This window comes from Schistocerca cancellata, chromosome 3 (genome assembly GCF_023864275.1).
Source record: "Schistocerca cancellata isolate TAMUIC-IGC-003103 chromosome 3, iqSchCanc2.1, whole genome shotgun sequence".
NCBI lineage: Eukaryota > Metazoa > Arthropoda > Insecta > Orthoptera > Acrididae > Schistocerca > Schistocerca cancellata.
This window is the reverse complement of record NC_064628.1, coordinates 43893907-43910518: the sequence shown is the minus strand read 5'-3', so window position 1 is coordinate 43910518 and position 16612 is coordinate 43893907. Positions and strand designations below refer to the sequence as shown.

The 16612-nt window shown below is 43.5% G+C and overlaps 1 long non-coding RNA gene across 1 annotated transcript; it reads right to left on the bottom strand.

The window, feature by feature from the left end:
• Window positions 1–8345: 8345 nt before the first annotated feature.
• LOC126176893 (uncharacterized) lies at window positions 8346–13489 on the bottom strand. Its single transcript, XR_007535687.1, has 2 exons — window positions 13349–13489; window positions 8346–8664 (listed from the first exon to the last, which is right to left on the bottom strand). It is a non-coding gene; the product is annotated as an uncharacterized LOC126176893 (long non-coding RNA).
• Between the last annotated feature and the right edge of the window lie 3123 nt (window positions 13490–16612).

Genomic DNA, 16612 nt, shown 5'->3' with positions numbered 1-16612 from the left:
CCACTGCCAGATCACCGTAGACATTCTGCAAGCGCCTGTGAATATCTGAGATGCCCTGGTTTTCCGCCAAAAGAAACTCGATCACTGCCCGTTGTTTGCAACGCACATCCGTTACAGACGCCATTTTAACAGCTCCGTACAGCGCTGCCACCTGTCGGAAGTCAATGAAACTATACGAGACGAAGCGGGAATGTTTGAAAATATTCCACAAGAAATTTCCGGTTTTTTCAACCAAAATTGGCCGAGAAAAAAAATGTGTTGCATTACTTATTGAACTGCCTTCGTAATATAACGTGACCCTACCCAGCAAACTGAACTCCCTCAACAATCGAAAAATACGCCACCTCTTATAATAAAAATGAATAGTAGTACTAAAAGCAGCTAAACAGTCACCTACTGTTCACTATTGTTCGCTTCTACTCTACCGTCCAGACTGTATACCAGTCAGCTTCCTTTCAGAGTATGCTGATAGAATAGCTCCGTACTTGGTAAACAAATACAATCGCTCATTCGTCGAAATATCCGTACCGAAAGAGTGGAAAGTTGCACAAGTCACACCAACAACCAAGAAAGGAAATCGGCGTAATCCGTTGAACTACACTCATACCATTAACGTCGCTTTGCAGTAGGATTTTGGAACATATACTGCGTTCGAACATTTTGAATTACCTTGAAGAAAACGATTTATTGACAAATAGTCAACACGGGTTCCGAAAATATCGTTCTTGCGAAACACCACAACTACTTGTTTATTCTCGCACAGTAATGAGTGCTGTCGACAGGGGATGTCAAATTGATTCCATATTTTTAGATTTCCAGAAGATTTTTGACACCGTTCCTCTCGAGCGACTTCTAATCAAATTGCGTGCCTATGGAGTGCGACTGGATTACTGACTTCCTGCCAAAAAGCTCACGGTTTGTAGTAACTGACGGAAAGTCGTCGAGTAAAATGGAAATAATATCTGGCGGTTCCCAAGGAAGTGCTGTAGACCGTCTGCTGTTCCTGATCTATACAAACGAGACAGGAAAATATCTGAACAGCCCACTTAGATTGTTTACAGATGATGTTGCCACATAACGGTTTGTAAAGTCATCATATGATCAAAACCAATTGCAAAATCGTTTTAGACAAGATGTCAGTGTAGTGCGAAAAGTGAAAACTGACTCTAAGTAATGAAAACTGTGAATTCATCCAAACCATTATTAAAAGAAATACGCTACATCACGGTTGCGCGATAAATCACACAGATCTAAAGGCTGTAAATGCAACTAAATATTAGAGCTTACAATTACGAAGAACTCGAAGTGGTAATGTTGAGGGTGAAGCAAACCCAAGACGGCGATTTATTACCAGAAATACATAGAAAGTGCAACAGGTCTACTAAAGAGATTGCTTACACCAAGCTTCACCGTCCTCTTATAGAGGATCCGCATCACATGGGACGACTGACGGAGGACATCGACAAAGTTCAAAGAAGGGCAGCTCGTTTTTTATTATCGCAAAATAGGGGAGAGAGTGCCACAGACATGATAGGTGAATTGTGATGGCAATCTAAAACAAAGGCGATATTCATTGTGCATAATCTCGTGAAATTTCAATCATCAACTTTCTCCTCCGATTGTGAAGATTTTTCGTTGTTACCCACCTACATACGGAGAAATTATCATGTTAATAAAAGAAGAGAAATCAGAGCTCACACAGAAAAATGTAAGTGCTCCGTTTTCCCGCATGCCGTTCGAGAGTGGAACGGTAGAGAAATCGCTCAAAGATGGTTCTACGAACTCTCTGCCATTTTGTGTAATCATGTTGATGTAGATGCAGATGTAGATGTAGAAGTAAGTAAGAATATCACTAACCCAAACGGTATATATAATCTGTATACAGACGATAAGCTGCTAGCTTAGTTCCCCTGTGTTAGGAGGCTGGAGAGCTACTGAATATTTGCTGTTTGCAATAGTCACGAAATCGATTACATAAAGTGATACCTGCGACTTATGCTGCGGGAAGCTGCACAACAAAGTAAACGCATCCAACACAAATGGTCGAAAAATGCGATAGCCCTTACAACAAAAATAAACAGCGTTGCTAAAAACAGGTAAATGATCAGCTGCTATTCACTTCTACTCACAAGGGAACCTCCCCATCGCACCCCCCTCAGATTTAGTTGTACGTTGGCACAGTGGATAGGCCTTGAAAAACTGAACACAGATCGATCGAGAAAACAGGAAGAAGTTTTGTGGAATTATGAAAGAAATAAGCAAAATATACAAACTGAGTAGTCCATGCGCAAGATAGGCAACATCAAGGACAATGTGAGCGTAGTAGAGCAGTGGTCCCGTGGTTAGCGTGAGCAACTGCGGAACGAGAGGTTCTTGGTTCAAGTCTTCCCTCGAATGAAAAGTTTACTTACCTTATTTTCGCAAAGTTATGATCTGTCCGTTCGTTCATTGACGTCTCTGTTCACTGTAATAAGTTTAGTGTCTGTGTTTTGCGACCGCACCGCAAAACCGTGCGATTAGTAGACGAAAGGACGTGCCTATCCAATGGGAACCGAAAACATTTGATCGCAAGGTCATAGGTCAACCGATTCCTCCACAGGACAACACGTCTGATATATTCTATGCGACACTGGTGACGGTATGTGCGTCATATGACAGGAATATGTTGTCGACCCACCTAACTTGTACACTTGGCGAATGGGTAAAAAGATTCTTCTACCTTGCCCGATTTAGGTTTTTCTTGTGGATGTGATAGTCACTCCCAAAAAAGTGATGAAAACATAAGAGTTTGTCACATAAACTGCAACAAATGAATGCAACAGTTTCACAGTCGCAGTTTTCCCTGTGCTTTGTCAAAACATATGTTTTTAACGTTTTCAATTTTTTCTGTGTGTAGACCGTCAAATCCTGCATATGTCCAAGCAAATCTGAACATGTCCTGAAATTTTGGAGAGCGAAGTTGATTATGTGTGAGTGCCTTAACTTTGATAATTGTCTGAAAATAAAAAATTAAACTTCTCACTCAAAGGAAGACTTGAACCAAGGACCTCTCGTTCCACAGTTGCTCACGCTAACCACGGGACCACGGAGCTCCTTAGCCCACACCCTCCTTGATGTTACCTATCTTGCGCATGGACTACTCAGTTTGTATATTTTGCTTATTTCTTTCATAGTTCCACACAACTTCTTCCTGTTTTCTCGATTGATCTGTGTTCAGTTTTTCGAGGCGTATCCACTGTGACAACTTATAACTAAATCTGAGGGGGGTGCGATTGGGAGGTTCCCTTGTCAGAAGGAAGTTAGAGTAGCACTAAACTAAATGATGTATACGGAATACGTGTAACCGAAGCGCTGCTACAGTTGCTGGCTCCACCCTGCTAGGAGGCTAGAGGTCACGGAGGATCTTTGGCTGTCTCGGACCAGGAGGAAACTAATGCTTTAATGCCTTTCCGATGACGAGTTCATTAGCCACGAAGCACAAGATCGGTTTGGAGAAGCACGGGCAGAACTATGACAACGCTCGTTTCAAACGGAAGCCGCAGGAAACCAAAGAGTGGGTGGACAGGCTGAGAACTGAGACGGCGTCGTCGCGAACGTAAGTTCAGTGCGTTACTTGCAGTGCCATGTCGCTCGTTGAGATTTAGGGAGAAGGTTTCTTATGCACCGCGTTTGCAGAAAGAAAATTAGGGGAGAATGTGTTACACTACATGGAGGATATTGTGCATAGGATCCCGCCATGTTTCGTGGTTGGTACTTGTGTGCAGCGACTGATTTCAGACTCATATGAGTGAATGCACACTAGAGACTGCCATAAGCAGTTTCCGCTATTTCCTACAGTTTTTGATGTTGTTAGACGTGGCGTTGTGTTTTGCGCACCATTTGTAAATATTTCATGTCTTCAAATTTAAGTGCTGCATAATACATGAAAGCTGTTTGGAATATATTGTTAATTCTTCAGGCACAGAGTATTATGGTGTGTAAAAAGCTATATATTTTTATAACTTTTAATATTACATGTGGAGAATTAAGCCATACTTCATCGGTCGTACACCATCTTGTACTTCAAAAAGAAGATGTTTTACCATGAAACACGTGATACTTGCAAATGAACTAACTTTCTTTACCCTCTTAACAACAACCGAGCGAGATGGCGCAGTGGTTAGACACTGCACTCGCATTCGGGAGGGGACGGTGTAACGCCGGAAATACATATCCTCCTATTTCCATCTATTGCACTGCAAATTTTTTCCTTATTTTGTTACCTGAAGATATAACATTTCTGTGTCTTTGTATATTGTAATTGTTTTACTATTTGTATATATATGCATTTATGTCAATGTATAATTGGTTTCTTTAGTGAATATTATTTGTATTTATACGCTGGGTCTGCCCTAGGGAAAACTATGCTATCGAACGAATACATCGATAGGTCGTGTGGAGAACCAAAGTGTTTAGGATCTTTGGTAGTGTTAACTCTGTCGCGTGGAGCGCGGGCAGAGCAGTCTGGCTGGGGTGGTGCAGTGGAGCAGGTGTGTTGTGTGAAGCTCCCGCGAGTTGCCGCGCTTTCGGGGTTTGGCAGCATGTAATTGCGCTCGACTTGCGATGATAGTTTCTGACATGGTGTCGCGGACGGGAAGCATTAGCTGGCGCACATCAAGAGCCCGTTTCGCCTGGTGACTGTGTCGAGAAGAAGGCGCGCCAACATCCAGCTTCTGCAACAGCGACGGCCGACAATGAGTGACTGTCGCCACCTCCTCGATCGACGGCTTCAAACCTTCACTCAACCAACAAGGAAGACTGGAAGCAAGTAAAGTTTTAGAACTGTATGGCAGACCTCAGCTTTTCAAACTGTAACATTTTCGTAGCTATAATTACAGCAACTTAGCATGAACCTTTGTTGCTCATTGTCCCAATTGCATTACCAAGCAGGGTCCCTTCCTTTTCCGGAATGAACCCGAGTGTCGTTGAAATTCAAACGCCAGCATCATTCGATTTCACTGCTTTAATTTCAAAGTTCAGTTAAGGTATTCATAGCTGGCTACAATATTTAGATTACACGAGCACAAATTAAGAGTGCGAGTTTTGTTACTGTATTTTAGCTTACCTGTGACTGCAGCTCAGCTTGGTACGTACTAAATTTTACTACTGTTAATTGTTCAGAATCATTTAATTCAAGTTCAAAGTTAAATCTCTTATTTCTAAATTGCGTAGATTCAAGTAGCTTTTGAAATGATTGTTGAGGTAGTCCAAGACTAACCGTATTTTACTGAATTTCGATGTGCTTCAGAAAGAAAGCTCACTATTAACTTCAGTCACTAAATTAACTTTCGATTTTCCGGTTTTATTAATTCTTTTGCTAAATTAAGTCAGAGTGTAGCGAAATTTATTACTTCTGAATAACTTTCAGTTTTCACACTACACGTGTCAACCTTCAGTTGCCACGCTTCTAGTGCTAATTATATGTGTAATAACCTTTCTTTTTCAGTTACTATAGTAATTGTCCTTAGGACTGGCGACCGTAATTTCCCCCAGATCTCAACTATCTAATTACCGCTAGTTAATTGTTAATGTAACAGCCACACATTTACTTTCTTTATTAACTTTACCCCTTTTCAAAATTAATTTCCGCCTGTTTCATTAGCATTTTTCCTTTCATTTAGATGTAACCCTTTCCTCCCTCTTTACCGACAGATTAACTTCGGTGACGATTGCTTTTCCCAAATTTCCATTAGGTACACGCGGTTTAATTTTTCACTGTCATTAAGGTCGATAAGTGAGTGGGAGGTTACAATGGTTCAATCCCGCGTCCGGCCATCCTGATTTAGGTTTTCCGTGATTTCCCTAAATCGCTCCAGGCAAATGCTGGGATGGTTCCTTTGAAAGGGCATGGCCGCCTTCCTTCCCTAATCCAATGAGACCGATGACCTCGCTGTCTGGTCTGCCCCAAACAACCCAACCCTCTTAACAACATAACTTGTTTTGTAAATGGAAATTTTTATTATTTTCGAATACCTTCTATTTCGAAAGACATATAACTTGTAACTGGCTTTTAATAATACTTCTCCTTGATTTGATATCACTTACTGATCATTTGTGTGTTTTAAAGTAATAATGTAACATATAGACTATTACATACAGAACGGATAGTATTTTCTCGACTGCAACACTTCCAAATTTTAATCGAGTATTTATTACTCTGTGGCGGTCAGCGCTCACATAATTGTTAAGAGTAGTTTTACAAGAGGAGAGCCATTCTTGTGATGTAAAAATCGACGCCATTGCGAGATTTTGATTCATATTGTAAAATATAGATGTATATGGAAGGAAATCAGTTAATAGAAGAATAAAATATTGTTCATTTCAAGAAGGTACGTGTTATTCTACAACCAGTGTATGCTTCTATTGTGATTTAATAATAAATACCAGCTTGAGAACAATTCCGACGGGAGCGTTCAGTTCTAGTGAAATAGTTCGATGCTTTCTTCCGAAAAGAAGTCATTCAAATCCACAATTGTACCTGGACATTTCTCAGAACTGAAAGCAATCCGATTGCTACGCAACAGAGCCCCGAAGAATATTTCTCCGTACTTTGGTTACCACTTTCAGCTCAACACGGTATCTGCAGCACTGGAGCAAATTTCTACAACAGCGGAAGTGTGTAGTCGCTATCAGTTTCACACATCGCCCTGTGTACGCTGTATGTATTTACCCACAACAGTGGACATACAGTTGGTCACACACATAGAAAGACAATGCAAGGTGGTGTGGGAAACATTTCAGTATAAAGGTCCTGTAGAGCTAAACAGTAATTAGCCTAGTAGTAGTATGTTGTTGTTGTGGTCTTCAGTCCTGAGACTGGTTTGATGCAGCTCTCCATGCTACTTCATCTCCCAGTACCTACTGCAACCTACATCCTTCTGAATCTGCTTAGTGTATTCATCTCTTGGTCTCCCCCTACGATTTTTACCCTCCACGCTGCCCTCCAATACCAAATTGGTGATCCTTTGATGCCTCAGAACATGTCCTACTAACCGATACCTTCTTCTGGTCAAGTTGTGCCACAAACTTCCCTTCTCCCCAATCCTATTCAATACCTCCTCATTAGTTACGTGATCTACCCACCTAATCTTCAACATTCTTCTGTAGTACCACATTTCGAAAGCTTCTATTCTCTTCTTGTCCAAACTATTTATCGTCCACGTTTCACTTCCGTACATGGCTACACTCCATACAAATACTTTCAGAAACGACTTCCTGACACTTAAATCTATACTCGATGTTAACAAATTTCTCTTCTTCAGAAACGCTTTCCTTGTCATTGCCAGTCTACATTTTATATCCTCTCTACTTCGACCATCATCAGTTATTTTGCTCCCCAAATATCAAAACTCCTATACTACTTTAAGTGTCTCATTTCCTAATCTAATACCCTCAGCATCACCCGACTTAATTCGACTACATTCCATTATCCTCGTTTTGCTTTTGTTGATGTTCATCTTATATCCTCCCTTCAAGACACCATCCATTCCATTCAACTGCTCTTCCAAGTCCTTTGCTGTCTCTGACAGAATTACAATGTCATCGACAAACCTCAAAGTTTTTATTTCTTCTCCATGGATTTTAATACCTACTCCGAATTTTTCTTTTGTCTCCTTTACTGCTTGCTCAATATACAGATTGAATAACATCGGGGAGAGGCTACAACCCTGTCTTACTCCCTTCCGAACCACTGCTTCCCTTTCATGTCCCTCGACTCTTATAGCTACCATCTGGTTTCTGTACAAATTGTAAATAGCCTTTCGCTCCCTGTATTTTACCCCTGCCACCTTTAGAATTTGAAAGAGAGTATTCCAGTCAACATTGTCAAAAGCTTTCTCTAAGTCTACAAATGCTAGAAACGTAGGTTTGCCTTTCCTTAATCTTTATTCTAAGATAAGTCGTAAGGTCAGTATTGCCTCACGTGTTCCAGTATTTCTACGGAATCCAAACTGATCTTCCCCGAGGTCGGCTTCTACTAGTTTTTCCATTCGTCTGTAAAGAATACGTGTTAGTATTTTGCAGCTGTGGCTTATTAAACTGATTGTTCGGTAATTTTCACATCTGTCAACACCTGCTTTCTTTGGGATTGGAATTATTATATTCTTCTTGAAGTCTGAGGGTATTTCGCCTGTTTCATACATTTTGCTCACCAGATGGTAGAGTTTTGTCAGGACTGGCTCTCCCAAGGGCATCAGTGGTTCCAATGGAATGTTGTCTACTCGTAGTAAACAAATTTAAATTTTTTCAAAGGAGCCTTTATAATAAGTGTGTTAATTGGCAGTTATGTTGTGAAATAAGAGACGCGCTTTGGCCAGGAGTGTTTGTTTATTATGCGCTACAAGGCTAATTGACAAGTAGAGAAAGCGAGAGCCGGGTCCGTGGAGAGTCCGTCGCGGGCGTCGGTGAGCAGGTGCGGGGTGCCGGGTAGAGGGCGCCGCCGCCTCAGCCCAGCAGGTAGTACCCGTACGGGTAGTACGAGTAGGCGTACGGGTAGTAGAACTGCTCGCTGGCGCGCAGCGACTCCCGTGGGGCGGCGGGGGCGGCCGGCATGGGGCCGGGCAGCGGCAGCGGCAACGGGACGCACAGCGCCACGCCCACCAGGGCCGTCACCAACACCAACAGCGTCTGCAACACCACAGGACTGTCAGACTCCTGCTCCTCTGTCGGCGTCTGAACCGCACACTCCGCCACCAACAACAGGTAGCAACAGAATCTACATTATCAACTTGAGCGTATTTCTATTTATATATTGAATATGGAGAGAAGAAAATAAAAGAAAAGGCGGTTAAAATTTGGGATGAATGGATATCCACGAAATCTGACTAATATATATATATACACTTCTGTATATCCTATAAAGCACTTAAAGAGCTAAAAATAGTGAGATTTCGTAGATATCCATTCATCCCAAATTTTAACCCCCTTCTCTTTTCTTCTCTCCATATCCACCCAGGGATACCGAAACTAATACTGTTTTATATATATATATATATACATGTTGTTGTTGTTGTTGTGGTGGTCTTCAGTCCTGAGACTGGTTTGATGCAGCTCTCCATGCTACTCTATCCTGTGCAAGCTTCTTCATCTCCCAGTAGCTACTGCAACCTACATCCTTCTGAATCCGCTTAGTGTAATCATCTCTTGGTCTCCCCCCTACGATTTTTACCCTCCACGCTGCCCTCCAATACTAAATTGGTGATCCATCGATGCCTCAGAACATGTCCTACCAACCGATCCCTTCTTCTGGTCAAGTTGTGCCACAAACTTCTCTTCTCCCCAATCCTATTCAATACTTCCTCATTAGTTATGTGATCTATCCATCTAATCTTCAGCATTCTTCTGTAGCACCACATTTCGAAAGCTTCTATTCTCTTCTTGTCCAAACTATTTATCATCCATGTTCCACTTCCATACATGGCTATACTCCATACAAATACTTTCAGAAATGTCTTCCTGATACTTAAATCTATACTCGATGTTAACAAATTTCTCTTCTTCAGAAACGCTTTCCTTGCCATTGCCAGTCTACATTTTATATCCTCTCTACTTCGACCATCATCAGTTATTTTGCTCCCCAAATAGCAAAACTCCTTTACTACTTTAAGTGTCTCATTTCCTAATCTAATACCCTCAACATCACCCGACTTAATTCGACTACATTCCATTATCCTCGTTTTGCTTTTGTTGATGTTCATCTTATATCCTGCCTTCAAGACACCATCCATTCCGTTCAACTGCTCTTCCAAGTCCTTTGCTGTCTCTGACAGTGACAATTAATATACCATAAACTGACTATATCATACAAGTGCATTCCACCGCCACATGCAATTTCTTGCAATATCGAAAGGTTTTTAACTGAGAAATGTAGTATTAACACCTGTATTCCATAGTTAATGCTGAGCTTGAGCATGAGTGAGTTCCGCAATGCTTTCTTGGTAATATAAGAGGGCAGCTGGTTTGGTATTGGCGTTCATCAACTTTGCAGTAAAGTATTGTAGGGAGTACTCATACGGTGAATTGCAGTGTTTATGTTGAGCCTGTGGATGAGTATAAAACTGTAGTTCAAAAATGGTTCAAATAGCTCTGAGCACTATGGGACTTAACAGCTGAGGTCATCAGTCCCCTAGAACTTAGAACTACTTAAACCTAACTAACCTAAAGCCATCACACACATCCATGCCCGAGGCAGGATTCGAACCTGCGACCGCAGCGGTCGCGCGGTTCCAGACTGTAGCGCCTAGAACCGCTCGGCCACTAAAACTGTAGTGTCTTGCGGAGTATGTAGTAGATGAAGTCACTAAATCAATTGATGATGTTGTCTTTTATTAAGGGAACTGAAACCATCGGCTGATTAAGCAGCAGATATAAAAGTAAGATCAAAAATAGCCTTGCTATTGGTAAATTAATTCGTTCACTAAACGCAGCACCCAATGTCTGTGGAATGGAAAATGTTTATTGACAGGTTTGATTTATGGCAGTGAGGTGTGGAGTTTTAAAGCAAAACCGATGAAACACCAAGGGTTACTCAGCGAGAAAGAGAGAGTTGCATGATGGGAATTGCTGGGAGAGACGGAAATATTGTCATCTAATGGGCAAAATACGGACGTACGGACTGTCACACCAGCGTTGTGATTGGGTTAAAAATACCCTAGCAACTGAAGACAACACGTCATTATTAACGAAGACAATCTTGAAACGTCAAAGTAACTTGGCTGGTGTGCATATAGAGTGCTGTAGGACCATTAATGTTCACAATATACAGTACATAAATTACGAAGTAGGTGACCTCGACAGCTCCATGATGCTTCCTGCGAGTGATGCTGCTGTATGCAGAGGAGCCGCAGCGCTAGGAAACTGTAGCGAAACTCAGAGTGAGAACCAGAGGATCGAGCTTTGGTGCAGCGATTGGCAGTTGTCACTCAACATAAACGTAACGCATTGCAGATTGCAAGCCGGCGGGAAGACCCTTTATTGTATGATAGCACGACTGTCGAACAATCACTGGAAGCAGTGTCATCCATTAAATATCTGAGAGCTAGAACACGGAGCATTTTAAAGAGCTGCGACCTTTTAAAACCGATCGTAGTACAGGCAAATGCCACTCTGATACTTATTGGAATAATCCTCAGAATGTGTAGTCCACCCACATACTGAACGCTACGTCTGTCTTTCTAAGCTTAATTATATATGTATGATACTCACTCTATTAAGGAGACACCTGACTTAGAGGAAAAGCAAGTAACAATGAGAAACGTTATAACACATTCACGCAATGCGCTCTGGTTCCAGATGTAACCAATATACCAGTTTAATGCAGCGACTTTATGCTCGTAATTATCGACTTGGGAAGGAATCCTGATTAATGTTAACAAGCATTAAAAATGGGAGAAAACGAAGAAAAGTGCTCACTGATATTCACAGTTATAAATAAAAAGCAAAGGAAGAGATTCAATTGCCCAAACTGAAAATTTCCTATTCCAAGTCCCTTCACTGCCAAAACTCTTGTTCAGGAGTTTCTACAAATTGCAAACTTACAGCGATGTGCCAGACATAGAAACTGGTTATAACGTGCCTGGAGGAAGATGAAATTGTCTTAACCAGCATAAGTATAGAACCAGATGAACGAATGAACCAGATTCAAATGAAGAAAGGATTGGAATAGTTTACTGCCATTCAGAACAGAATGTTTTAAAAATATCTTAAACCAATAATAACAATAATATCAGGTCTACAACTTTGCTTTCGCCGATTGCAATAGATGGCAAGAGTGGTAAGTGGTAACGCAGGTGGCAGCTCGCAAGTGTCATACAATAGGCGTAGGCATTTGTAAACACAACGCCATCAGAATGTTAGCTAATTTGTGATTGCATTATAATGTTATTCTCGATAGAGTAAATCAACTTAAGAGCCTAGTTCTCGTCATTCGCGGGAAGTTTTAATTTTCTGCTTTAACATTGATAAATCTGCGGCTGAGGTTCATAAAATGCTGGGTAAGACCTGTGGTGAGCCACATGTTGGTGAAAGAACATGCAAACACTGGTATCAGTGCTTCAAGAAACTTGATTCTGATGTGGAAGAATGGCACGGAGGTAGAAGAGATAAGGTTTTTGAAGCTACTGAAAGCGACGGAAACAAACACAGGAGATCGTTAGCGAAAGCAGTTGATGCGTTTGAGCCGATCACTGAAAGCTACAAACAGCAACAGACATGAAAAGGTGACTTTTCAGCATGACAGTGCTCGCCCTATGTCGCAAAAACCTATCCAAACATACTTGTAAACATTTCAATGGGAAGTTCTACCCCACCCGCCATATTCTGCAGACATTGCTCCCTCTAACGACCACCGTTTTCGATCAGTCGTGCACGACCGGGCTGACTAGCTCATCCGATCATAAGAGCAAGTTCAAAATTGGATCGATTCATGAATCTCCTCAAAAGACCCCTAATTTTTTGCCGCAGAATTCGTATGCCACCCGAACGGTGGTAGATGACCTTCGAATCGTACGGGTTTCGTAAGTTTCTCACAATAAAGCCTCGAAATTCGAGAGAAACCGGCGGAAGCAAAGTCGCAGGCTTAATAATAATAACAATATTTTTAAAAATGGACCAGTCTGAGCTGTTACCAAGGGAGGCTGATAGAAGAAATCGGGAAGATGCGAACAAGAACAGCGCCTTTCATTATACGTACGTTTTTTTAGTGTACCACGGTGCTGGCTGCTTTTGAATTCCGAGAGAGTACGTTCCTAGAAGCGTCAGCAAATATAACGTTTCCTCCTAGATACATCTCTCGAAAAGATGATGAAGATAGAGAGGTTTGAGCTCACACGAAAGCTTGCCAACAATCGTTCTTACCCCGCACCATTCCCTACTCGAAACGAAAGGGGAGGAAATAAAAGTAGAAAACAAAGTACCCTCCGGTACACACCATAAAATGGCGTTTGGAATATACATATCGATGCAGTCATATTACGACAAAACATATAGAGACGCATACAGGCAGCAAACCAGTAGGAATACATATGAGCATTTAAAACGGAAAAAAGGGAAGCAATTGAGCAAGAGGACATGACGGTGACAAAAAGAAAAGATAGGCACCGGAAAAGAGAAGGAAAATAAAGTGTGGTTGAGATGAAGCAAGTCTAAGAGTTGGCTGGTTGGTGACCATTCAAATTACCCCAGTGGCAACACAGTCGCAAATTTCCTGAGACGTGAAAACAGCTTAGAACTGTTGGTGCAAGTACTGTGAGAATCAGCATTTCCAGTTACTGGAGACGGGTGATGAGCGACCAGTGCAGAGAACAGTACTCACCAGAGTCCTCATCTCGAGACTGGAAGAGCCGCTCGTGCAGACGGGTCGGACTGTAAGTGGGATGGGCGCTGTCCTCTCTTATATAGTCGCATCTGCCGGGGCAGCACGTGGGGCGACTGCCGATGGCGACGGCGATGGCGAGCGGCGATGAGCCTTCTGTGGGGAATTTCGCGAGCGCCAAGGCCGCGAGCCTTCACGCCCCACGAGCGCTGCTGGACGCACGCCGCTGCACGCCCCGCTCTGGTCGTGACCTGCCCGCTGCGCCGCCTCTGCGTCCCAACCTGCAAGTCCCTGCACGACTTTTAGGCAGGTTCAAAATGCGTGCTGGGCCGAGACTCGAAGCAGAGACCTTGCCTCCCGCGGACGTCGACTGTAGCAACTGAGCTCTCCGTATATAAGCTCACCGCCGGCCGCTTTTGCAGATCGCTTCTACAGGGTGTTTCAAAAATGACCGGTATATTTGAAACGGCAATAAAAACTAAACGAGCAGCGATAGAAATACACCGTTTGTTGCAATATGCTTGGGACAACGGTACATTTTCAGGCGGACAAACTTTCGAAATTACAGTAGTTACAATTTTCGACAACAGATGGCGCTGCGAGTGATGTGAAAGATATAGAAGACAACGCAGTCTGTGGGTGCGCCATTCTGTACGTCGTCTTTCCGCTGTAAGCGTGTGCTGTTCACAACGTGCAAGTGTGCTGTAGACAACATGGTTTATTCCTTAGAACAGAGGATTTTTCTGGTGTTGGAATTCCACCGCCTAGAACACAGTGTTGTTGCAACAAGACGAAGTTTTCAACGGAGGTTTAGTGTAACCAAAGGACCGAAAAGCGATACAATAAAGGATCTGTTTGAAAAATTTCAACGGACTGGGAACGTGACGGATGAACGTGCTGGAAAGGTAGGGCGACCGCGTACGGCAACCACAGAGGGCAACGCGCAGCAAGTGCAGCAGGTGATCCGACAGCGGCCTCGGGTTTCCGTTCGCCGTGTTGCAGCTGCGGTCCAAATGACGCCAACGTCCACGTATCGTCTCGTGCGCCAGAGTTTACACCTCTATCCATACAAAATTCCAACGCGGCAACCCCTCAGCGCCGCTACCATTGCTGCACGAGAGGACATTCGCTAACGATATAGTGCACAGGATTGATGACGGCGATATGCATGTGGGCAGCATTTGGTTTACTAACGAAGCTTATTTTTACCTGGACGGCTTCGTCAATAAACAGAACTGGCGCATATGGGGAACCGAAAAGCCCCATGTTGCAGTCCCATCGTCCCTGCATCCTCAAAAAGTACTGGTCTGGGCCGCCATTTCTTCCAAAGGAATCATTGGCCCATTTTTCAGATCCGAAACGATTACTGCATCACGCTATCTGGACATTCTTCGTGAATTTGTGGCGGTACAAACTGCCTCGTGGTTTATGCAAGATGGTGCCCGGCCACATCGCACGGCCGACGTCTTTAATTTCCTGAATGAATATTTCGATGATCGTGTGATTACTTTGGGCTATCCGAAACATACAGGAGGCGGCGTGGATTGGCCTCCCTATTCGCCAGACATAAACCCCTGTGACTTCTTTCCGTGGGGACACTTGAAAGACCAGGTGTACCGCCAGAATCCAGAAACAATTGAACAGCTGAAGCAGTACATCTCATCTCCATGTGAAGCCATTCCGCCAGACACGTTGTCAAAGGTTTCGGGTAATTTCATTCAGAGACTACGCCATATTATTGCTACGCATGGTGGATATGTGGAAAATATCGTACTATAGAGTTTCCCAGACCGCAGCGCCATCTGTTGTTGACAATTGTAACTACTGTAATTTCGAAAGTTTGTCTGCCTGAAAATGTACTGTTGTCCCAAGCATATTGCAACAAACAGTGTATTTCTATCGCTGCTCGTTTAGTTTTTATTGCCGTTTCAAATATACCGGTCATTTTTGAAACACCCTGTAGGTGCTTCAGTCTGGAACCTCGTGACCGCTACGGTCGCAGGTTCAAATCCTGCCTCGGGCATGGATGTGTGTGATGTCCTTAGGTTAGTTAGGCCTAAGTACACTACCGGCCATTAAAATTGCTACACCACGAAGATGCCGTGCTACAGGCGCGAAATTTAACCGACAGGAAGAAGATGCTGTGATATGCAAATGATTAGCTTTTCAGAGCATTCACACAAGGTTGGCGCCGGTGGCGACACCTACAACGTACTGACATGAGGAATGGTTCCAACCGATTTCTCATACAAAAACAGCAGTTGTCCGGCGTTGCCTGGTGAAACGTTGTTCTGATGCCTCGTGCAAGGAGAGGAAATGCGTACCATCACGTCTCCAACTTTGATAAAGTTCGGATTGTAGCCTGTCATGATTGCGGTTTATCGTATCGCGACATTTCTGCTCGCGTTGGTCGAGATTCAATGACTGTTAGCAGAATATGGAATCAGTGGGTTCAGGGGGGTAGTACAGACCGCCGTGCTGGATCCCAACGGCCTCTTATCACTAGCAGTCGAGATGAGAGGCATCTTATCCGCATGGCTGTAACGGATCGTGCAGCCACGTCTCGATCCCTGAGTCAACAGATAGCGACGTTTGCAAGACAACAACAATCTGAACGAACAGTTAGACGACGTTTGCAGCAGCGTGGACTATCAGCTCGGAGACCATGGCTGCGGTTACCCTTGACGCTGCATCACAGACAGGAGGGATTGCGATGGTGTACCCAACGACGAACCTCGGTGCACGAATGGCTAAACGTCATTTTTTCGGATGAATCCAGGTTCTGCTTACAGCATCATGATGGTTCAAATGGTTCAAATGTCTCTGAGCACTATGCGACTTAACTTCTGAGGTCAACAGTCGCCTAGAACTTAAAACTAATTAAACCTAACTAACCTAAGCACATGACAGACATCCATGCCCGAGGCAGGATTCGAACCTGCGACCGTAGCGGTCGCTCGGCGCCAGACTGTAGCGCCTAGAACCGCACGACCCCTCCGGCCGGCATGATGGTCGCATCCGTGTTTGGCGACATCGTGGTGAACGCACATTGGAAGCGCGTATTCGTCATCGCCATACTGGCGTATCACCCGGCGTGATGGTATGGGGTGCATGTGGTTACACGTCTCGGTCACCTCTTGTTCGCACTGACGGCGCTTTGAACAGTGGACGTTACATTTCAGATGTGTTACGACCCGTGGCTCTACCCTTCATTTGATCCATGCGAAACCCTACATTTCAGCAGGATAATGCACTACCGCATGT